This window comes from Schistocerca piceifrons, chromosome 1, assembly GCF_021461385.2.
Source record: "Schistocerca piceifrons isolate TAMUIC-IGC-003096 chromosome 1, iqSchPice1.1, whole genome shotgun sequence".
Taxonomy (NCBI): domain Eukaryota; kingdom Metazoa; phylum Arthropoda; class Insecta; order Orthoptera; family Acrididae; genus Schistocerca; species Schistocerca piceifrons.
Window position 1 is genome coordinate 198,580,721 of NC_060138.1, and position 25,752 is coordinate 198,606,472.

Genomic DNA, 25,752 nt, shown 5'->3' on the forward strand with positions numbered 1-25,752 from the left:
TCAGGGCCCCTTTGCTAGGGTTACAGCGAAGACCTCAACGGTAGTGAAGGCGGAGAGAACGAATCTCGGTACGGTGGAACTAGCGGAAGAGGCACATAATACAATGAATCCACCTTGCGTCTGACTTGTAACAAGCGGCACTGTGGTCGGCGTCTGTTCACCAGAGGTGCGGCCGTAATACAAATTCTGGAACTAACCACTCCAGTCTTAACCACTGAGCTTTTCTGAGCTCAACCCTTTGATTCTAAGTACTATTATGGAGCGTTTTAGTAATTACAAAATTACCCCAGGTGGTAACAAATCCTCCGCCATCAGTGGCGCAACTAGTCTATCGGATTCTGGGGAGACTAGGCTGAAACGCTATATCCCAAACCAGAGGAAATCGAAGTCTTTTGACCGACTCATGCCCAAGGTCGAAACATTTTTTGGAACTATCAATATTAACTCTCTCTTGACACCAGGAAAACTCTATAAATTAGGAGACACACTAAAAGAACAAAATATCAAAATTTTAGCCCTGCAAGAAACAAGGTTGCCTGATGAGAATACCATGGATTTTGGAAACTACCGATTGTTTAAAAGTAAAACAGACAAAAGAATTCTTAAAAACACTCCGCATCTGGGTGTTGCATTCGCAATTTCGCAAGACATTCTTGGCTCCGTAATCGAAGTAAATCCAGTAAACAACAGACTAATGACAATTTCCATGAAATGTGCAAATAAAATGTACTGTTTAATTAACGCACACATGCCTATCAACCAGGAGAATAAAACAAATCCAGAAAAAGTAAATAAGTCATGGGAAGTGTTAGAGAATACAGTCTCCAAAATTCCTCAAAATTATGTAAAGATTTTAATGGGTGATTTTAATGCACAGTTAGGGAAAGAGAGAAAATTTAGAAAAACGGTCGGTGAATTCCCTGCACATAAATGGACCAATCAAAATGGAAAGAGGCTGGTAGAATTTTGCAGAAATTTCAATCTCAAAATTATGTCAAGTCATTTTAAGAAAAAAACTTCAAAACAAAAGACATGGCGATCACCTAACAAGGACATAGGTGAATTCCAAATTGACCATATTGCAATCTCGTATCCATGTCACAAAGAAATTTTAAATGTTCAAGTTCGTAAAGGCGCCAATATTGACTCAGACCATTACTTAACCCGTGTGAAACTAAAGCTAAAACCCCAAAAGTTCAACAAAAGGACACCATTAATCCCCAAATTTGACACCAGTAAAATCCAACCATCATTATTAGCAGACGAATTTGACAAAACAAGTGCACAAAATTGGGAACAACTCAAACACAAGATTATCAAAACAGCTCAAGATCAAATTCCTTTACGAAAACACAAGAAACATGCTTGGTGGAATGAAAACTGTGATCATGCAATCAAAGCCAGACAAGAGACATTTAAAGCATGGAATAGCAACAAGACAGAAGACACATATGATACATTCCTGACAACTAGAAAAGACACTTCAAAACTAATTAGACAAACAAAAAGACAATATGAGAATAGTCAACTCTTAGAAATTGAAGAAGATTTTCAGAAATACAATACCAGAAATTTTTATAAAACTTTTAAAACCAAAATAAAGGGGTACCAACCCCAGAATCTTTGCTTCAAGAAGGAAAATGGACAGTTGGCTCTTAACAACCAAGAAAATTGCAAAGAACTTTCTAAATATTTTAAGAATCTTCTAAATTGCCCCGAGCCCACAGAAAGATTTCCACCAAAAATTCCCCAACAATGCAATCCAGTTTCACTTGCACCAAATGAAGAGGAAATCATTAAAGAAATTCATAGGTTGAAAAACAACAAAGCATCTGGTGAAGATGGAATTGTTGCAGAACTTTTAAAGGCAGCTGGTCCAAAAACCGTTAAAGAAATTACTTCAATCATGCAAAACATTTGGCAAACTGAAAAAATTCCTGATGAATGGAAAACCGCCTTGATTCACCCACTTCATAAGAAGGGAGACAAAACTGATGTTAATAATTACAGAGGAATTTCTCTTCTTCCAGTCACATACAAAATCCTCTCTCAATGTCTTCTGAACCGAGCACAACAACAACTTGAATGGAAAATTGGCGAATATCAAGCAGGTTTCAGGCCAAATAGATCTTGCCCAGAACAGATTTTAGTCCTCAAACTAATTCTCAGACATCAAAAAATTTACAATAAAAAACTAGTTTGTACCTTTGTAGATTTTAGAAAGGCTTATGACTCAGTGGATCGTGAATCTCTTTTCCAAATTGTGAAAGAACAAGGCCTGGATGCTAAAACCACGGCAATTATCAGAGACACGCTAACTGGTACAAAATCAAAAGTAAAGTTCAGAAGAGAAATTTCAGAATCCTTTGAAATAAAAACAGGCGTGAGGCAAGGTGATGGACTCTCTCCGTTGCTATTTAACTGCGTTCTAGAAAAAGTAATACAAGAGTGGCGCGAACGAAAATTGGAGTTCAAAATTGACCAACCAGTGAAATTAGGACGAACAAATATTCGAATAGACTGTTTGGCCTTTGCAGACGACTTGGTTATTCTAACGCAGGACATCCAAATTGCTCAGAAACAAATAGAAATTCTTAAAGAAACAGCAGAAAGAGTAGGTCTCCAAATCTCATTTGAAAAAACACAGTATATGACTAGCAACAAACTGGCACCCAAACTTTTGGAAACTAAGTATGGAAAAATCAAAAGAGTTTCGCAATTCAAATATTTAGGTGAAACAATCTCAGAGACTGGTCTAGAAAAAATTGGAAATGAAATTCGTTGTCAAAAGATGGAGACAGCTTTTAGACTTACAAAAGACATCTACAACAAAAAATGTCGCTCGAGGTACTCTAAATTGAGACATTACAACACGGTCATAAAACCAGAGTGCCTTTATGGGGCTGAAACGCTAATTTTAAACAGAAAAAAGGACATTCAAGAAATCCAAAAAAGAGAAATAAAAGTAATCAGAAAAATTCTAGGTCCAAAATATACTGAAGAAGGAACATACAGGCTAAGAGCAAATAGTGAAATTCAACAATACACCAGCATATATTCGGATATGAAAAAACGCAGATTAAAATTTTATGGACATATTAAAAGAATGGATGCTACCAGACTAACTAAACAAGTAGTGGAATTCTACGAAAATCGAAGTAAAGCTAAATTTGAGACAATAAAATGGATTGCTGCTATAAAAGAGGACATGAAAGAGGCAGATATAAAACAAGATGAAATTCAAGACAGAAAATTATTTAGGCAAAAAATTCATGACTGGGTAGTTGGTCAAGCTGAAAAACCAAAGAAAACTGGAACCACATGGTCTGATGAAAGGAAAAGAGCTCATTCCGAGAGAATGAAAACAATTTGGGCAGAGAGAAAGTCTAAAAGAAAATAACTGAATGCCCCGTGATTGTACTTCGCGTGGTCCAGTAGGGCCCAAACGTGAATAATAATAATAATAATAATGATTTAATATTATTGTGCACTTTTAATTTGTAAGAGGTGATCCCGATTTCATGTCCGCCTTCCTTGAATTAACCTGCATTCAAGTAATTTACAGCTCAACAATCGCAGCGGCCGATGCAGCCAACGACGCCATTACGTGGCGACATTAACTTATGAAAAATTAGCGGAAGCGGAAAACTCGCCCGCTATTAACATAATATTAATTTTTCTCCACAGCCGCCCGGCGTTGCAGAAAATACTTAGCTTTAAGATTCTTATTTTCAGTACCATAGCCGAGACCCAGAGCCAGGACTCCGACTACAATACAATGGTTAACGGAGGTAAGAAAAAATACTCTCGCGCGTGTGTGGACCGCAATTGTAATTAATAACTAAAGATCTTTTGCTTTAAAGTGAATTGACTAGCCGAGGAAATTAATATGAAAAGTTTATTACATTGTTCAGCTTGTATGCTCATGTTTTAAGATGCAGCGAGTCTAACATTCATTAACGTAACAAATAATTTGAGATTAATATTGTCAAAAAGGAGAACTTCAGGAAAGCATTTAATCGTAAAATCAAAATTAAATGGAATATCATTTTTATTAAGGCCCACCACGTAAGTCGGCAACAATCAAATAATAATAATAACAATAATAATATATTAAATTACGACGGCTGACGGACGCGAGATTGGCGCCGCAACTTTGGGGCCCGATTAATATGATTCTATTGTACTGAATGTAATTACGTATGTGTCTAATTGTTGTAAAATATTAATGCTTATATGAATTCTTTTACATGTACAACAACAAAACCACACCCTGAGGAGATCTGGAGAAGAAAAAGTGTAGAAAAGAAAAGGGATTACGATAAAGAAAAATAAAGGTAAGGCCTATAGTGCAAGCATCCTGTGTAGCTCTGTGCGGAATATCGAACCCATGTGCACATGAGATACCTTCGGTGTTTTGTGTATTTATGTGTTTATTTTTGGAGGGGATAATTATTCGTGTGTGTATCAGTGTTAAAGATTTGTCAGTGGCTTAAAGTGAATTTAGTATGGGTAAGATAAGACAACCTAAAGCATCCGTACCAAAAGAACAAAATTCTGTTAATATGGAAAGTGAGGATCATTTGCAAAACGTAAACGAATCCCAAGCCACCGCCTCCGGTAACATAATTTCCGGAGCGGGGGGCGAGGATCTGTGGACGGTGAATGGCGCTCCACAGCAGAATTGGAATAGAGTAACAACTCCACTGCCTGGGCAGGGGGGGGGGGCCAATCGAGTGCTAGATTAAGCGGGACACCAGTATGCTCACCAATTGCAGACCCATTTGCAGAATTTCTGCGCAGGTTAGAAGAAAGAGATAGGGAGAGAGTTCAAAAACTGGCTCAGATGCTACATGAGCAGGAGAAAAAATTAACGCAAATGCTACATGACCAAGGGAAAGAATTTACGCAAAAGCTCAGTGAGCAAGAGCAGCGCAGTGAAGCGAAACTAGACAGTATACAAAGCGAACTTGCCGAGATGCGGGACGCGTGCAAAGAAATACCCGATCTTGTGCAAAGCTTATCCGGCGAGATGCAAAAACTACAGATATCGCAGGCTAGGCTTGAAGACAATGTCCAAACTTTAACCAACCGCGTGGATAATGTGGAGATAGATACACGGAAAAGTATTGATACATATTTGGAAATGCAAGCTCAAAAAGTCGACAAAGAATTCAATGAATGGCTAGAAGTAAAGGATCGCGAGATATCTGCAAAGATTGAAAGCGACGTAAAAACAGCTGTAGAACAAGCGACTGCGGCCGCGAGTGTAAATATTGACGCTAGCGCTGCCGCACTACATGCCGAATTAACACAGATCAAATCCCGTGTGACAGCGGAGTTGCCAAATTGGCAACAGGAGGTCGCGCGGAGACAGTCTGCATTGGAAAGCAATGTAAACAGTGGCGGACAGATAATGAATCCGACTCCGCGTACTGATTACTATAATAACGCTGACGGTAGGCAGGGTGCGAGTGCACAACCGCAACCTAATGCGAATTATGAGCATGAACAACATGCGATACCGTGCAGCGCACATCACGAAGTAATGAATGTCCCAGAATGTAGCAATCAGATGTGCAAAAAAGAGGACAATGTAATAAAACACAGGACATTCCAACCTTACAATAGCGAAAAACGAAATGTCCACCCTGTGGTATTTATTAAGAGCTTCAGGAATGTGTTTCCCAGGACATGGACGGAAAGACAAAGAATACAGTTCGTGGTCTCCTTTATTCAAGGTGACGCGGCACTGTGGGCCACCGACGTGTCCGAAAAATGTCTAACGATGCTACAGTTTGAAGGTGCCTTCTTGCAAAAATTCTGGTCCGATAGCGTCCAAGAAAGACTACGAAAGGAGTTGTACAGTCCAGAAATGTACAATCCTAAGATGGGAACGTTACGCAAATATTTCGAAAAGTATATAAACAAAACCAGGTATTGGGACGAGCCAATGTCCGATCGTGACATAATCCGATTAATAAAAATGAAGTTGCCCAGTGAAATTAAAAGATATTTCATCAATGTGCCAGAATACGATATACAGGGTGATTCAAAAAGAATACCACAACTTTAAAAATGTGTATTTAATGAAAGAAACATAATATAACCTTCTGTTATACATCATTACAAAGAGTATTTAAAAAGGTTTTTTTTCACTCAAAAACAAGTTCAGAGATGTTCAATATGGCCCCCTCCAGACACTCGAGCAATATCAACCCGATACTCCAACTCGTTCCACACTCTCTGTAGCATATCAGGCGTAACAGTCTGCTGTTATTTCTCGTTTCAAATCATCAATGGTGGCTGGGAGAGGTGGCCGAAACACCATATCCTTAACATACCCCCATAAGAAAAAATCGCAGGGGGTGAGATCAGGGCTTCTTGGAGGCCAGTGATGAAGTGCTCTGTCACGGGCTGCCTGGCGGCCGATCCATCGCCTCGGGTAGTTGACGTTCAGGTAGTTACGGACAGATAAGTGCCAATGTGGTGGCGCTCCATCCTGCTGAAATATGAATTGTTGTACTTCTTGGTCGAGCTGAGGGAACAGCCAATTCTCTAACATCTCCAGATACTGTAGTCCAGTTACAGTAGCACCTTCGAAGAAAAAGGGACCAAAAACTTTATTGGCTGAAATGGCACAGAATGTACAACTAAATGAAACTTTATAGCTCCCTTAATTCGCCGACAGATAGTGCTTAGCTCTGCCTTTTGTCGTTGCAGAGTTTTAAATTCCTAAAGTTGTGGTATTCTTTTTGAATCACCCTGTAGAACAATTCATGGAAATAGTGGATTCTGTTGACTTATTGATCGAAGATATGAAAACCGAAAACAAGTGGAACCATGCAGGCTGTAATCAACAAAAAGCCGATTACAATGGCAGCCACAGTAATGATAGTAACTTAGTACCAAATGGTAACGGGAATAGGGAAGAGCACCGGCAACAGAATCGAGGCACAAACAGTGGCAATGGTTATAACGGCAACGGTTATAATCGTCAAAATCGAAAGAGACATCATGATGGACGCATGAGTAATGGATATAATGGTAACGGCAATCCGCAATGGCGGAACAACCGAAACCAGTGGCGTGGTCGTAACGAACCGACACCACAGTGGCAACAAAACACAGCGCCATAATGGAACGCCAACCCAGGTCCATCACAGAGCATGTCAGGAAGTTACAACCGACCACGCCAAAACCAGAGCCATACACAATATCAAAATACACCATCGGGGAGGCAGGGCGGCCAACCCAACAGTAGCAACAATAACAACCAGGACCACAATGTGAGGTTAGTGGAAGTGACAGACAACTGTCAACCCACTAATGCTCATCCGTTAAACTAAAGACAGCCACAAAACACTCTCCGTTGTTGGCTGCAGGATGGTGTAGTGAGGGCACATTCACGGATGACAGCCATAAACTTTGTATGCTGAGATACAATGAGGGAATAAAAATAGAAAAGGAACTTGTAGACATACCGCAGAAATGTAACCGAACCGACAAAAGTGTTGTGCAGGCTATATTGCAAGCAGATATGTATGGAGCACCAATACACATAATAGTCGATACCGGTGCGTCAACCAATGTCATGAGCGCAAATTTTTACAAGTACTTGAGTCAAAATAATAGAATACCAGTATTGCCAGTGAAGAATTGTCGTGTTACAGGTGAAATAGGTGCACAATCTCATATCATAAAGGACCAGGTGCAAGTCGAGTTTACGGTAGGAAATGAAGCAATGAAAAGCTCGTTCCTAGTAGTTAAGGGAATAGGTGTTGCTTGCATCCTGGGGATGGAATTTTTACGCCAGAGGGACGCAAAAATCGACCTCTTGTGCGGGGAAGTAAGCCTTATGAATGAGGATAGACGTGTAATTTTGCCATTGTTGAGGACACGGGAAGTGCACGGTAAATATTGCCGGAACTTTCAGTCGAGATTCGAAGGAATACAGGTAATGAATTTATATTCTGACTTAAGTACAAGACAAGCATATTATAAACAATTTATTACTGAAGATAAAGAGGAAAAAAGGAAACTGATAGCCATGAAAGTCAGGGAGTCAGAACATTTGACTGAAGCGCAACAAAACGAATTGACTCAGCTACTTACAGATTATGAGACTGTGTTTTCGGAAAAACCCGATGTTATCGAGGGCTACACGTATAACATCGAAGTGGTACCTCACGATACTTTCTGTCACGCAAACTACACTCCGTGGTCAAAGAAGGAGGCAATTACGAAAGAAACAAGAAAAATACTTACAAAGACTTAAAGAAGTTCGCTCAGTAGAGCAACGTTTACATTTGTGTGTAGTAGGTTAAGTTTAGAGTGTATTTTTTTCTGTGTGTAAATGTTCAGATTTTAGTGTAACATTTAAAGACAATGAGGCACACAAGATTAGTGCGATTCAATTTTGTAGATGTTAAGGAATAATAGTATTTTTAAACAATTGCATTTTGAAAAAAAATGAACGTAGATTTAAGAATATTTTACAAATTTTATGTTGAAAAATGCTTTAAAAAAAATTCAACAGCATGTAATGATGAAAGAATTTTTCATTAGTGTGTCATGGATATTTTTGAACTGTAGTAGTAACGCAACTTATGAAATTCAGTATTATAGTATATATGTTCTTCCATGTATTTATGTCTATATCGATCTTGAAATATGCTCAATCATAATTTACTAAACAACATGAGTGCAGGGTGTACATCACCCAAGGTACCTCATGTGTTGTGGACAAGGTACAAAGCAAATCAGTAAACGCGACCACCGCTAAGCACTGTTAAAATATATTGCCATCTGCTAAGGCAGAGGTTTACACGAATTTATCGTGTAAACAAAAGTCACAAATCAAACACTAATCTAGGAGCTTGCACGCTAGGCCTAGATTATAAAATGTGTACGATAATGCGAGAGGCAAAGTTTTGTAAAGTCGAGCCTGGCTCTGGAGGGCAAGTACGCAATGAGTGGGCAGACATGACATGGGGACTTACCTCAGATGAGACGGAAATACAATTGTATAGTCAAAAAATCTGAAGGCAAATACGGCTCTAAGTGGAAAATGAAAAGAGATAATTAGTGCGAGAGACTGGTAAAATCCAGCACGAGCCAAAATCCAGTTCAGACTGACTGAAATACATTAGTGTTTGTGAACTAATCGAAACAGTTACTTCAAGCAGTGTGAAAAACAGTGAAGGTGAAACTGTGATACGGACAGTGAAGTGCTAGTATTGAACGTTCAACAGCGGTAAGGACGCCAAACGCCAATATTACGCACGAAAAACTGTGAATTTGCTTATAAATGTAAACTGTTAACGTGAAGTGAACCCACAGTCAATATTTTTGGGACAGACTGTAATTTCAGTGAGTACAACAATGCGAGATTGGAATGCGGTGCGTGGACTGTTGCAAAACAGCGACCGCAGAAACGGCGAATGTTTGTGCTAAGCTCGTACTGGGACACTCACCAGTGCCTGCGAGTGCGGCGAAAACATAAATAATTGTATCAAGACAAAAACTGACGTGTAATGGAAACAGTGGCGCAACAAAACTTCATTCACGGGAGAAGATCCATGTCATGTATTCTGCAAGACAGTGCTAGCTTGACACTCGGAAACTGGCGAAAACTTAACAACAACTGCCGCACTAATAAATGCTTCTTTCCCACTAGCGTAAGCATCTGCAGCGGGAAACAAATATTACGTTGGTTGTGTGTATGTTTCATGTACTACGGCGGAGATGCGTAGCAGAGCTGACTGCTGCCAACAAGCGCGGGGGGCGAATATCATCCCACTCCACCACGCCCGGGCGAGACAGAAGCGCATCGCCAACCGTGCAGCCGATCAGCTGATTCTGACATTCCGCGACGGCGAGAGAGACGCTGGCGTCGAGCGGGCGTTGGCCTCTCCGCAGCCGCCGCGAACGCCGAGCACCGAACACACCAACCGACGCCGTCGCGAGCTAAACGTCGCGGCGTAGATCATCAACGACACCGCAATCAATTGTTATAATGACCTCATTTTTTGCATAGTGCAACAAAAAATTATTTGTAATGTATGCACATCCTGTACTCCAATGACATCCCAGAAACAATTAAGCGAAAGTAACCAAAGCAGTTAGTCTGTCGCTCCGCCGAGGTTTTCCCCAGGTTTCCCTACGGCCGCCCCAAATGGGGAGCGAACAGTTGACACCCTTGGGACTTCAAGTTCTACAGAGTAACTAGTGATTGTATACCTTGAACACTGCAAAAGTTGCAACCCTAAGAAGAAGCAGCCAAAATAAAACTAATTGTATTCTATATCCTTTTGTACATGACTGTATACGTAACCAATTGTATATTATATTGTTATGTAGATAACTTCATCTGTATTACACTTTGTGTGCAACACACCTCAGTAATTTAACGATTTAAATATACGATGTGACATATGTAGACTGTGAAAGAAAAATCTGCGTGTGGACACTGTGGACATGAAAGAGGAAATATTTATGTCAAAAAACACGAACATTTTTTATGACATAAACATTTCGGGGGGCAATATAGCGTCCCCAATGCCATATTACGAAAAGACTTAAAAACAATATCTATAAAGAAAAGACATTCATAAATTAAATAATATTTTTTTTCATGTAGCCGTAGAACAATAATTTCTCTGTCGAGAAATGCAAAGAAATATAACAAAGTGATCTAAAGAGACGACAAGATACGCTCTTTTGTTAATTTTTTAGTCGTCTTCACTTCTTCTCTTGTCTTTATTGTGTATCGACGGACATCTTTCGAGTGCTGGCAAATGTAAGCATATTTGTATGAGTTAAGCATATAATATAATGATTTAATATTATTGTGCACTTTTAATTTTTAAGAGGTGATCCCGATTTCATGTCCGCCTTCCTTGAATTAACCTGCATTCAAGTAATTTACAGCTCAACAATCGCAGCGGCCGATGCAGCCAATGACGCCATTACGTGGCGATATTAACTTATGAAAAATTAGCGGAAGCGGAAAACTCGCCCGCTATTAACATAATATTAATTTTTCTCCACAGCCGCCCGGCGTTACAGAAAATACTTAGCTTTAAGATTCTTATTTTCAGTACCATAGCCGAGACCCAGAGCCAGGACTCCGACTACAATACAATGGTTAACGGAGGTAAGAAAAAATACTCTCGCGCGTGTGTGGGCCGCAATTGTAATTAATAACTAAAGATCTTTTGCTTTAAAGCGAATTGACTAGCCGAGGAAATTAATATGAAAAGTTTATTACATTGTTCAGCTTGTATGCACATATTTTAAGATGCAGCGAGTCTAACATTCATTAACGTAACAAATAATTTGAGATTAATATTGTTAAAAAGGAGAACTTCAGGAAAGCATTTACTCGTAAAATCAAAATTAAATGGAATATCATTTTTACTAAGGCCCACCACATAAGTCGGCAACAATCAAATAATAATAATAACAATAATAATATATTAAATTACGACGGCCGACGGACGCGAGAGCTCAGCAGGAGCACGGCTGTGGATATTGAGGTCAGTGGCTATCACATAGGTGGAGAAGGTGCGATCAATGTGGGCCAGGAAATTGTGTGGGATGGGGTACAAGGGCGAACATAAATGGTGGCTCAGGTGACTGTAAGTGTGGGGAAGAAGAGGCTGAGGGTGAGATGCTCAGCAGGATTGTTGAGGAGAGGTTAGGGCTGAACAGGGAGGTGCTTGAAGTGGCCAATAGCAACCCCGCTATTTGCCAGAGGGTACAGGTTATCGGTGCAGTGAAGGGTGTAAAGAGCTGTGGAGATGGAGATATGGGGTTGAATGAAGGTTTCATTTAGGTTGAAAGCATCCACGCAGTGCTGATGGAGGATGTGGATGAAGAGTAGTTTGTGAGTGGGCAGGGAGCAGATGTCATGGTACAGGATACTCTAATGTTGCACACCATGGGAGGGGAGATTTAGATGAGGGTGGTGAGTGGGTTGAATGTGAAGTGGGCCTGGTTGTGGGAGTAGGTGGCATAGGTGGTAAGATGGAATGTGCAGTGAGGGCGGTTTGGAAAAGGTGTGGGAGTGCTGGAAGGGGTGGATGTTTTGGAGCACTATGGTGATGAAACGGATGATGTCCTCTGCAGTAGGTGGAGGATGGAGCGAGTTGTTAGGGTGCATGGGGTCATGAATGGGACAAACAGGGATGGTGAGATCAGGGGTGACAGGAGGTGGTTTTGCTTTACACTTCGAGGAGTAGGTAGGATGGGGTATAATACAGGTGTTGCAGGAGGGAGCAGAAGTGAGATTGGGGCAGTTCTTTAAGAAGTGGTGAGCCTTGCAGTGGGGACAGGTAGGGGGCTCTTGCAGGTGGTGGTAACATGGTCCTTGTACTTGAAGCAGCATTAGTTGGGGTAGGATTGGACTGGGGAATGGGAGGGGTCCACTTTATGATGGCAATTGTGTATGAGGGCTTCCTCTGTAAGGAGGCAGTCAATGGAGGAGAAGAATTCGGTGAACATCCGCATTAGGTATGTTGGCCTTGCATCATTAAAGATGTTACAGGCTGAGCGGATTTCGAAGTTGGGATGGGAGTTGAGTTCCACCAACACCTCAGCCTCCATGACCATGGGGCTAAGCTTCATGATCACGGCGGTGAAGGTCGGCAGATGTCGGGGGGTTGAGGTTGTTGGGGAGAGAACGAGGTGTGGTAGGAGATGAGGGTGGCTTGTTGACCAAATTGGATATGTGGGATTCTGGAGAGGTGATCAGTGTGGAAGTAAGCACTGGGGGATTTAATGAAGACTGAGAACTTGCAAGGTATGAGAAGGGAGATGGGGGCATTGGGGAAGTATTTACAGACATCCAGGGTGAGGGTGCAGGCATCAAGGAATTGAGGATCAGGACTGGAGAAGACGAAGGTGTGGGTGGCAGGGGTGGAGGTCGGGGTTGTGTCCATGGGGGTGGGTGGGTTGCAGGGATCAGGGGATTTCTTTGTGGAGAGGGCGGGGGAAGGGTCAACATTAGGGCATTTGAATGGTTTCTTGGACAGGACAGGGTGGAGAGGACGCTGGGGGATGGGTTGCAGGGGGAGATGGCGGAGGCAGGTCCTCCCTGAGGGGCTGGCGACGCAGGGGGCAGGGGCGTGGGTGTCGCAGAGGCTGTGGCGCGGCGAGCGGAAATCCGTGCCGGCTTGGAGCCTGTCAGAGGTGGTTCAGGGAGCGGTGGAAAGTCTGCAGATGACGATGGGGTGACAGCTAGAGGTGAGGGAGAGTCAGGGGTAGTGTCAGTCGAAAACGGTGCATGAGTAGGGTGGACAGGGAGGGAAGGAAGGATGGGGATGGGGGTGGCAGATGAGCTCCATGTGATGGTGTTTGGAGCAGGTAAGGGGGAGGTGAAAATGATGGAGATGGTGGGGTGGGACATGTGGCGACGTGCGAAAGGGCGATGAAGACGGCGACGGTGACGGCAACTGCGGCTGCGGCGGCGGCGGCAGGAGCCAGAAACGGCGGTGGCGGCGAACGAGCCGTCAGCGCGAGGGGGCGGCAGTCCTTCCAGCTGGCGATAAAAGTGGTCCGGCGAATGCCTCCGGGCAGCGGCTGGGCGACGACGGCAAACGGGGCGGCCCAGGATCCTCGGGCGGCGGCGGCGAACAGGCAGGCTGGCAGGCGAGCGGATAGACATACAGACGAAAGGACGGAGGGACGGATGGATGGATGGCTACAGCGGCAGGCGGCGGCGAGCACCGGGCTGCGGCTCTGGCGGACGGACGAGTAGGGCCGGCAGGCAGACAAACAGTCGAACAGACAGACAGACGGACAACAACAGCAACAGGCGCTTCGCAAACGAAGATTTCACCCTGAGGGTAGCCCAGGCTCTGCAATCTGTCGTCTTTGGAGGAGGGGATCCAACCCTCTACATCAGTGGTTCCCAACAGATGGTCCGCGGACCCCCAGGGGTCCGCGAGCTATGCCAGAGGGGTCTGCAAGATGCTATTAGAATAAAGAATATATTTAGTATGATAACATACTTTTTTGTTTTGGCCGTTCAATATTTTTTCAATAACGAATATGTCAATGTTTTTTCTAAGTACCAAAAATAGAAAACGTATAAGAAGACTCTTAATTTGCCTTTTTAGGTACTTGATACTGTGATATGACAAAGTACCAATCATGCTCGATGAGGGGGTCCTCGAGAAAATTTTGTTAGGAACCCCTGCTCTAGATGATGACACTGGGGGACGGCCCAGCGATTTGCCTTTATACACATAACCTGTTACTCGGAATTGTTCATGCCATCGTCTAATGCTCCACGCTGTTGGAGGATCCACATCATACCCAGTACTAAGTCACACTTAACAGTTATTACTGACCCGCACTGCGCAAAACGTAGAAAACAAAACACTGTCTGTTGTCCCGACACCATTTTTACTAGACCTGAAGTTGGCGCATACTGTTGCTACCTAGCGGAAACGACGTAAAACTCGAGAGTTTGCTCTTTCCAGCAGTGTGTTTTTCACGCACAGCCTCAAATAACATAACAGTAATGCTTTTGTTTAAGTCAGATGATTCTTTTTGGTACACCCTGTATTGTAGCGATGTGTTCATATTCTACAGTGTAAAAATTTGTTTCGAAATTTTTATTAGTATATAACCTACAGTTATTTGAAATCTTCCAGCATCTCCGCATCATTTCTACATGTACCACCTTCTTTCCTGGTTCTATAAAGAAGGTAATCGTCGCTATGTGGAGCCTTGTACGAAATGTTCCATTGTGTTTACGGTTGACTCTGACAGCTCCCATAACCTCGTACCTTCGATTTGTTAACGCTCTGTTTTATGGTATATAAAGTAAAATTGCAAGATCCCAACATTCGTCGGTAACATTATTTACATTTCGAAACCAAGCACGCTGTTCTTCAATAACACAACTTTAATTAACCAGCAATCCATTTCGCTTTTAATCAGTTATGCAGAATTTGCTTCTTACTATTGAAAAGTGAGAATGATATAAGAAAAATACTTTCTACAAACGCTGTTACTGCTCTTGTAGTAGTTTTCCGACGTGTTGATAGGTGGCAGGCATTTACTCCCTTCGCAGTAACATGTGTTTACTGAAGACCGTAAAGCCGCCTTTACACCGGAGCTAATGGAATCGGACACGAGCGAATGCGCCTTCCCCCGTGTTCCCTACCATTCAGATATACCTGTGAACTAACTTACACACTAGCAAAAATGGCTCTGAGCACTATGGGACTTAACATCTGAGGTCATCAGTCCCCTAGAACTTAGAACTACTTAAACCTAACTAACCTAAGGACATCACACACATCCATGCCCGAGGCAGGATTCGAACCTGCGACCGTAGCGGTCACGCGGTTCCAAACTGAAGCACCTAGAACCGCACGGCCACTCCGGCCGGCCTACACACTAGCAAGGAAGGGAGCAGAACACGAGATAACGAACATAGCTTATGAACGCTGCGTTATTGTTTCTTGGCGCTAATAATCGGCTACAGGATAAAACACTACATAGTTAGAGCCATGATTCAAAACTCCGATATTCAGAGAGGATACTTCTTAAGTAATAGAACCCAGTACGTTGTCCTCGATGGTGAGTGTTCATCGGAGGTGAGGGTATCATCTGGAGTGCCCCAGGGAAGTGTGGTTCGTCCGCTGTTGGTTTCTATCTACGTAAATTATCTTTTGGATAGGATGGATAGCAATGTGCGGCTGTTTGCTGTGGTGTACGGGAAGGTGTCGTCGTTGAGTGACTGCAGGAGGATACAAGATGACTTGGACAGGATTTGTGATTGGTGTAAAGAATGGCAGCTAACTCTAAATATAGATAAATGTAAATTAATGAAGATGAATAGGAAAAAGAATCTCGTAATGTTTGAATATTCCATTAGTAGTGTAGCGCTTGACACAGTCACGTCGATTAAATATTTGGGCGTAACATTGCAGAGCGATATGAAGTGGGACAAGCATGCAATGGCAGTTGTGGGGAAGGTGGATAGTCGTCTTCGGTTCATTGGTAGAATTTTGGGAAGATGTGGTTCATCTGTAAAGGAGACCGCTTATAAAACACTAATACGACCTATTCTTGAGTACTGGTCGAGCGTTTGGGACCCCTATCAGGTCGGATTGAGGGAGGACATAGAAGCAATTCACAGGCGGGCTGCTAGATTTGTTACTGGTAGGTTTGATCATCACGGAAATGCTTCAGGAACTCGGGTGGGAGTCTGTAGAGGAAAGGCGGCGTTCTTTTCGTGAATCGCTACTGAGGAAATTTAGAGAACCAACATTTGAGGCTGACTGCAGTACAATTTTACTGCCCCCAATTTACATTTCGCGGAAAGACCACAAAGATAAGATAAGAGAGGTTAGGGCTCGTACAGAGGCATATAGGCGGTCGTTTTTCCCTCGTTCTCTTTGGGAGTGGAACAGGGAGAGAAGATGCTAGTTGTGGTACGAGGTACCCTCCGCCACGCACCGTATGGTGGATTGCGGAGTATGTACAGGGTGTTTCAAAAATGACCGGTATATTTGAAACGGCAATAAAAACTAAACGAGCAGCGATAGAAATACACCGTTTGTTGCAATAAGCTTGGGACAACAGTACATTTTCAGGCAGACAAACTTTCGAAATTACAGTAGTTACAATTTTCAACAACAGATGGCGCTGCGGTCTGGGAACTCTATAGTACGATATTTTCCACATATCCACCATGCGTAGCAATAATATGGCGTAGTCTCTGAATGAAATTACCCGAAACCTTTGACAACGTGTCTGGCGGAATGGCTTCACATGCAGATGAGATGTACTGCTTCAGCTGTTCAATTGTTTCTCGATTCTGGCGGTACACCTGGTCTTTCAAGTGTCTCCACAGAAAGAAGTCACAGGGGTTCATGTCTGGCGAATAGGGAGGCCAATCCACGCCGCCTCCTGTATGTTTCGGATAGCCCAAAGCAATCACACGATCATCGAAATATTCATTCAGGAAATTAAAGACGTCGGCCGTGCGATGTGGCCGGGCACCATCTTGCATAAACCACGAGGTGTTCGCAGTGTCGTCTAAGGCAGTTTGTACCGCCACAAATTCACGAAGAATGTCCAGATAGCGTGATGCAGTAATCGTTTCGGATCTGAAAAATGGGCCAATGATTCCTTTGGAAGAAATGGCGGCCCAGACCAGTACTTTTTGAGGATGCAGGGATGATGGGACTGCAACATGGGGCTTTTCGGTTCCCCATATGCGCCAGTTCTGTTTATTGATGAAGCCGTCCAGGTAAAAATAAGCTTCGTCAGTAAACCAAATGCTGCCCACATGCATATCGCCGTCATCAGTCCTGTGCACTATATCGTTAGCGAATGTCTCTCATGCAGCAATGGTAGCGGCGCTGAGGCGTTGCCGCGTTTGAATTTTGTATGGATAGAGGTGTAAACTCTGGCGCATGAGATTATACGTGGACGTTGGCGTCATTTGGACCGCAGCTGCAACACGGCTAACGGAAACCCGAGGCCGCTGTTGGATCACCTGCTGCACTAGCTGCGCGTTGCTCTCTGTGGTTGCCGTACACGGTCGCCCTACCTTTCCAGCACGTTCATCCGTCACGTTCCCAGTCCGTTGAAATTTTTCAAACAGATCCTTTATTGTATCGCTTTTCGGTCCTTTGGTTACATTAAACCTCCGTTGAAAACTTCGTCTTGTTGCAACAACACTGTGTTCTAGGCGGTGTAGCCGGCCGCGGTGGTCTCGCGGTTCTAGGCGCGCAGTCCGGAACCGTGTGACTGCTACGGTCGCAGGTTCGAAACCTGCCTCGGGCATGGATGTGTGTGATGTCCTTAGGTTAGTTAGGTTTAAGTAGTTCTAAGTTCTAGGGGACTGATGACCACAGCAGTTGAGTCCCAAAGTGCTCAGAGCCATTTGAACCATTTTTCTAGGCGGTGGAATTCCAACACCAGAAAAATCCTCTGTTCTAAGGAATAAACCATGTTGTTTACAGCACACTTGCACGTTGTGAACAGCACACGCTTACAGCAGAAAGACGACGTACAGAATGGCGCACCCACAGACTGCGTTGTCTTCTATATCTTTCACATCACTTGCAGCGCCATCTGTTGTTGAAAATTGTAACTACTGTAATATCGAAAGTTTGTCCGCCTGAAAATGTACTGTTGTCCCAAGCATATTGCAACAAACGGTGTATTTCTATCGCTGCTCGTTTAGTTTTTAGTGCCGTTTCAAATATACCAGTCATTTTTGAAACACCCTGTATGTAGATGTAGGATAGTTTTGTATAGCGGGCGCTCTGTTTTTGACGAAGTAAGCAAAATTGCGTAGGAAAAGGAGAATTTAGATGTCTCATTTCGTACGCAAATGTGATACGTGTGGAGAAAATACGCTTGACACTGAATTGGAGCTCCAGCTTTCCTTGGAACTAATTCAAAAATTTGTACATAAGTCAGTAGATGCTTTTCACTGGCTTCTCGTTACTACTGAGGAAGAAAATTAATAGTAGGACACTATCTACCGACGGGCAACATAACTGAAGAGAGGCTAGCATTTATACTCTGGTTATTAGCAACCAGAGGTATTTACGTTAGTGATTGTTTCGCATTTCAGTAGCTACTATTTATCAGAAGCCAGGACTGGTTGAAGGCCAAAGCGACACCAGTGACCGCATAGGGCCCTATGCTGACAACGAGATGGGCTCCAGAGGCACCCAAAACAAACATTTGTATACGGGATGTATCATAATTAGTAGCGAAAACTGACACGGAAATATGTTTACGATAACAGATGCAAAAACGTGCCACTAACCACGTGTTTGAAAATGAGCCATTTATGAGATAATAGCGAACATATGTTTACAAGCCGCAACTGAGTTCATCATCAGATTTTGCCCTAGTTAGCATAATTACATTTGAAGCGTAATTTGTTCAAGTAAATTCCCATCTAATTGATGACGTACCTTAGAAAATAATTTATACAATCGACGCTAGACATGCTGACTTTCCACAGAGTATCATGCAGATTGCCTGCCGGAGTGGCCGAGCGGCTCTATGGGCTACAGTCTGGAACCGCGCGACCGCTACGGTCGCAGGTTCGAATCCTGCCTCGGGCATGGATGTGTGTGATGTCCTTAGGTTAGTTAGGTTTAAGAAGTTCTAAGTTATAGGGGAATGATGACCTCAGAAGTTAAGTCCCATAGTGCTCAGAGCCATTTGAACCATCATGCAGATTGTGGTGTCACCGCCAGACACCACACTTGCTAGGTGGTAGCTTAAATCGGCCGCGGTCCATTTAGTACATGTCGGACCCGCGTGTCGCCACTGTGTGATCGCAGACCGAGCGCCACCACAAGGCAGGTCACGAGATACGGAATAGCACTCGCCCCAGTTGTACGACGACTTTGCTAGCGACTACACTGACGAAGCCTTTCTCTCATTTGCCGAGAGACAGTTAGAATAGCTTTCAGCTAAGTCCATGGCTACGACCTAGCAAGGCGCCATTAACCGTATCTGAAGATAGTCTTATCTGTATTATCAAGAGCGATGTACCACAAGGACGATATGAAGTTAAGTATTCGAGGAGCTGCATACTTTTCTTATTAGCATTCACTCCTTATCCTGTTCCAGAATTCACGCCCGTCTGCGTTAGATAGCTTCCTTTTCGGTCGCCTCTATCTACAAGGTGTTGGCACATTTACCAACACATCACAGATTATCAATAAAGTATCGTTTTAATTTCCTGAAATTTCTTTTTCACCAGCCTCCTAGCTGATGCTTCCTTCAACACTATCATTACCCTGGAATTTATGCTGGCTTCTTGTACGCACCTTATGGTTTGCGACCATCCTCCTTACATGGGTTAAAATGGCCGTCTCCTGCAACAACGTTAATATCCGTGACAATGTTAAGCCACCCTGAACTTGTAAACATTGCCATCAATTAATATGTACATAGAACATGGAAAGTTAAACCTAAACAATCCCACTAATTTAAATTTCTTACAGTTACATCGACTCACGTGAGGAATACTTGAACAACTTATTCTTTGGTCATCATACGTAAACATCTCCGTATTCCTTCTTCTTTATCTAAGCCCCTTTCGGATTCTTGTGCAGAGTGTGGTGGTCCATGCAGATTAAGCTGCTTCTATTGGATCACCTTCATACAAGAGCAAACTTTCCTCTTACACATTGCCTTCTTCCCCAAGATTGGCGAAGTCTTACAGAAGCCCAAAATTTATCGCGAACTTCAATGCGAGATGCTTTTAACAGTTTCCAAGACGAAATTCTGTCTCGAAATCTGGCATAAAATGCAAAGACATTCTGGTCATACGCGAAGCACACAATCAGAACCTTCACTGTGATTGTAACTTTACCGATGGCAGCGCCACTAAAGCGGAGTAACTAATTACGGTTTTCCAAAATTCATTCACCAAAGAAGGAGAAATAAATATTCCTGAATTCGCATCAAGAACAGCTGCCAACATGAGTAACTTAGGAGTAGATATCCTCGGTGTACCAAAGCAGCTTAAATCATTTAATAAAGGCAAGTCCTATAGCTCAGATTGTGTACCAGTTAGATTACTATCTGAGTTTTCTGATACAACAGCTCCGTACTTAACTATACGTCCTCTCGCACGACGAAAGACGCGCACCTAAAGTCTGGTAAGTGGCAAAGGCCACACCAGTCGTCAAGAAAGTTAGTATGAGTAATTCAATGAATTGCACAAATATACCACCGTCGTCAGTTTGCAGTAGGATTTAGAAACATATACTGTGTTCGAACATTATGAATTACCTCGAGGAAAACAATCTGTTGAAACGCAGTCAGCACAGATTCAGAAAATATCATTCTTGTGAAACACAACTAGCTTTTATTCTCACGAAGTAATGAGTGCCATCGGCAGAAACCTCAACTGCATTCTATATTTTTAGATTTCTAAAAGGCTTTTGGTACCTTTCGTCACGAGCTGCTTCTAATCAAATTGTGTGCCTGTGGAGTATCGTCTAGGTTCTGCAGCTGGATTCGTGATTTTCTGTCAGAAACGTCACAATTCTTAGTAACTGACGGAAGTCACTGAGTAAAACATGAGCGATATCTGGCGTTCGCCATAGGCCCTCTGCTCATTTTCATCTATATAAATGATTTTGGAGATGCACTACTGGCCATTAAAATTGCTACACCACGAAAATGACGTGCTACAGATGCGAAATTTAAACGACAGGAAGAAGATGCTGTGATATGCAAATGATTAGCTTCTCAGAGCATTCACACAAGGTTGGCGCCGGTGGCGACACCTACAACGTACTGACATGAGGAAAGTTTCCAACCGATTTCTCCTTCACTAACACCAGTTGACCGGCGTTGCCTGGTGAAACATTGTTGTGACGCCTCGTGTAAGGAGGAGAAATACGTACCATCACTTTTCCGACTTTGATAAAGGTCGGATTGTAGCCTATTGCGATTGCGGTTTACCGTATCGCGACATTGCTGCTCGCGTTGGTCGAGAGATCCAATGACTGTTAGCAGAATATGGAATCGGTGGGTTCAGGAGGGTAATATGGAACGCCGTGCTGAATCCCAACGGCCTCGTATCACTAGCAGTCAAGGTCACGGGCATCTTATCCGCATGGCTGTAACAGATCGTGCAGCCACGTCTCAATCCATGAGTCAACAGATGGGGACGTTTGCAAGACAACAACCATCTGCACGAACACTTCGATGACGTTTGCAGCAGCATGGACTATCAGCTCGGAGACCATGGCTGTGGTTACCCTTGACGCTGCATCACAGACAGGAGCGCCTGCGCTGGTGTACTCAACGACGAACCTGGGTGCACGAATGTGCAAAACGTCATTATTTCGGATGAATCCAGGTTCTGCTTACAGCATCTTTATGGTCGCATCCGCGTTTGGCGACATCGCGGTGAACGCACATTGGAAGCGTGTATTCGTCATCGCCATACTGGCGTATCACCCGGCTTCATGATACGTGGTGGTGTATTCGTCATCGCCATACTGGCGTATCACCTGGCTTGATGGTATGGGGTGCCATTTGTTACGCATCTCGGTCACCTCTTGTTCCCATTGACGGCACTTTGAACAGTGGACGTTACATTTCAAATGTGATGCGGCCCGTGGCTCTACCCTTCATTCGATCCCTGCGAAACCCTGCATTTCAGCAGGATAATGCACGACCGCATGCTGCAGGTCCTGTACGGGCCTTTCTGGATATAGAAAATGTTCGACTGCTTCCCTGGCCAGCACATTCTCCAGATCTCTCACCAGTTGAAAACGTCTGGTCAATGGTGGCCGAGCAACTGGCTCGTCACAATACGCCAGTCAGTACTCTTGATGAACTGTGGTATCGTGTTGAAGCTACATGGGTAGCTGTACCTGTACACGCCATCCAAGCTCTGTTTGACTCAATGCCCAGGCATATTAAGGCCGTTATTACGGCCAGAGGTGGTTGTTCTGGGTACTGATTTCTCAGTATCTAAGCACCCAAATTGCGTGAAAATGTAATCACATGTCAGTTCTAGTATAATATATTTGTCCAACGAATACCCGTTTATCATCTGCGTTTCTTCTTGGTGTAGCAATTTTAATGGCCAGTAGTGTAATATGAGCGACAATCTGAGCAGCATCTTAGATTGTTTGCAGACGTTGCTGTCATTTACCGTCTAGCAGAATCATCAGAAGATCAAAACCATCTGCATAATGATTTAGAGAAGGTATGTTTGTGGTGTGAGAAGTGGCAATTGACTCTAAATAATAAAAAAATGTGAGGTCATCGACACAAGTGCTAAAAGGAAACTGTTATATTTCGGTTACATAATAGATGACACAAATATAAAGGCTGCCAATTCCATTAAATACCAATGAATTACGGTTACATACAACTTATATTGGAACAATCACATCTGACCCATGTCTCTTGACAGTTCCATCCGTTATGCGGAAGTTTGTACTCAGTCTCTGAGTTGGTGTGATTTCAGTTAAATACTTTTTCAGTCTTCACTGTTGCACATGGTACATGACTAGACTATCCGAGTATTTAGAGACAAATACCTTATCTTATCCCAAGGAGAAGTGAATAAAAAGTATATATCTAAAAATATTAGTTTGCTGGGGGAAACATCACTTTGCGATATTCATATTAAGGAACTCTCAGCAGACCGTTACTGGATACGTTACGAGCTGTGAACGTCAATAGAAGTGTTGAGGACCATTTCATATGATCGGGAGGTTGCTGTGAGGGGCGTTCCCTAGGTCCTGCATCGCTTTTTTATTTCTCCGTCAATTAATGCGGAATTTCTTGTGGGATATCGTGGAATATTCCCGCCTCAGCCCCTATAATTTCACGAAGTTCCCATACGTGACGGCGCTATTCGTAGCCTCCGAAGTGACGTCTGTAACAGAGGTGCGTTCCAAGTAGAGAGCTGTTGCTGAGTTTCTTTTGGCGGAGAATCATAGTGTCGCAGACATTCACAGGCGCATGGAGAGGGGTTGTGGAGACCTAGCAGTGAACAAAAACACTGTGAATCGCTGGGCGAGACACACAGTTGCCACTCCTGCAGAACGTGTTGTCGAGTAAGTGTTGCGAATGAGTAACGTGAAGTATTGAGAGTGTACAGCTAAGGATATAATGGTGGCACAAGGTGCGCCAGTAAAGGAGTAACACATAAAAAAGGCTCTAAGCACTATAGGACCCACAGTTGAGGTCATCCTCCCATAGACTTAGAACTACTTAAACCTAACTAACCTGAGGACATCACACACATCCATGTCCGAGGCAGGATTCGAAACTGCGACCGTAGCAGCAGCGCGGTTCCGGTCTGAAGCACCTAGAACCGCTAGGTCACAGCGGCCGGTTAACCTATCATCAGCAGGGACGCTAGGAAGCAAGAGAAATGGTTCAGATGGCTCTGACCACTATGGGACTTAACTTCTGAGGTCATCAGTCCCCTAGACTTGTTGTTGTTGTTGTGGTCTTCAGTCCTGAGACTGGTTTGATGCAGCTCTCCATGCTACTCTATCCTGTGCAAGCTTCTTCATCTCCCAGTACCTACTGCAACCCACATCCTTCTGAATCTGCTTAGTGTATTCATCTCATGGTCTCCCTCTACGATTTTTACCCTCCACGCTGCCCTCCAATACTAAATTGGTGATCCCTTGATGCCTCAGAACATGTCCTACCAACCGATCCCTTCTTCTGGTCAAGTTGTGCCACAAACTTCTCTTCTCCCCAATCCTATTCAATACTTCCTCATTAGTTATGTGATCTACCCATCTAATCTTCAGCATTCTTCTGTAGCACCACATTTCGAAAGCTTCTATTCTCTTCTTGTCCAAACTACTTATCGTCCATGTTTCACTTCCATACATGGCTACACTCCATACGAATACTTTCAGAAATGACTTCCTGACACTTAAATCTATACTCGATGTTAACAAATTTCTCTTCTTCAGAAACGCTTTCCTTGCCATTGCCAGCCTACATTTTATATCCTCTCTACTTCGACCATCATCAGTTATTTTGCTCCCCAAATAGCAAAACTCCTTTACTACTTTAAGTGCCTCATTTCCTAATCTAATTCCCTCAGCATCACCCGACTTAATTAGACTACATTCCATTAACCTTGTTTTGCTTTTGTTGATGTTCATCTTATATCCTCCTTTCAAGACACTGTCCATTCCATTCAACTGTTCTTCCAAGTCCTTTGCTGTCTCTGACAGAATTACAATGTCATCGGCGAACCTCAAAGTTTTTATTTCTTCTCTATGAATTTTAATACCTACTCCGAATTTTTCTTTTGTTTCCTTTACTGCTTGCTCAATATACAGATTGAACAACATCGGGGAGAGGCTACAACCCTGTCTCACTCCCTTCCCAACCACCGCTTCCCTTTCATGTCCCTCGACTCTTATAACTGCCATCTGGTTTCTGTACAAATTGTAAATAGCCTTTCGCTCCCTGTATTTTACCCCTGCCACCTTTAGAATTTGAAAGAGAGTATTCCAGTCAACATTGTCAAAAGCTTTCTCTAAGTCTACAAATGCTAGAAACGTAGGTTTGCCTTTCCTTAATCTTTCTTCTAAGATAAGTCGTAAGGTCAGTATTGCCTCACGTGTTCCAGTGTTTCTGCGGAATCCAAACTGATCTTCCCCGAGGTTGGCTTCTACTAGTTTTTCCATTCGTCTGTAAAGAATTCGTGTTAGTATTTTGCAGCTGTGACTTATTAAGCTGATAGTTCGGTAATTTTCACATCTGTCAACACCTGCTTTCTTTGGGATTGGAATTATTATATTCTTCTTGAAGTCTGAGGGTATTTCGCCTGTTTCATACATCTTGATCACCAGATGGTAGAGTTTTGTCAGGACTGGCTCTCCCACGGCCGTCAGTAGTTCCAATGGAATATTGTCTACTCCGGGGGCCTTGTTTCGACTCAGGTCTTTCAGTGCTCTGTCAAACTCTTCACGCAGTATCATATCTCCCATTTCATCTTCATCTACATCCTCTTCCATTTACCCTAGACTTAGAACTACTTAAACCTGACTAACCTAAGGACATCACACACATCCACGCCTGAGGCAGGATTCGAACCTGCGACCATAGCGGTCGCACGGTTCCAGTCTGTAGCGCCTAGAACCGCTCGGCCACTGCGGCTGGAGAAGCAAGAGAAACAGCGTTTTTGTGATAAGGGTAGTGTGGGGTCCGTGATCAGCAGCATAGAAGCTTCTGAAAAGA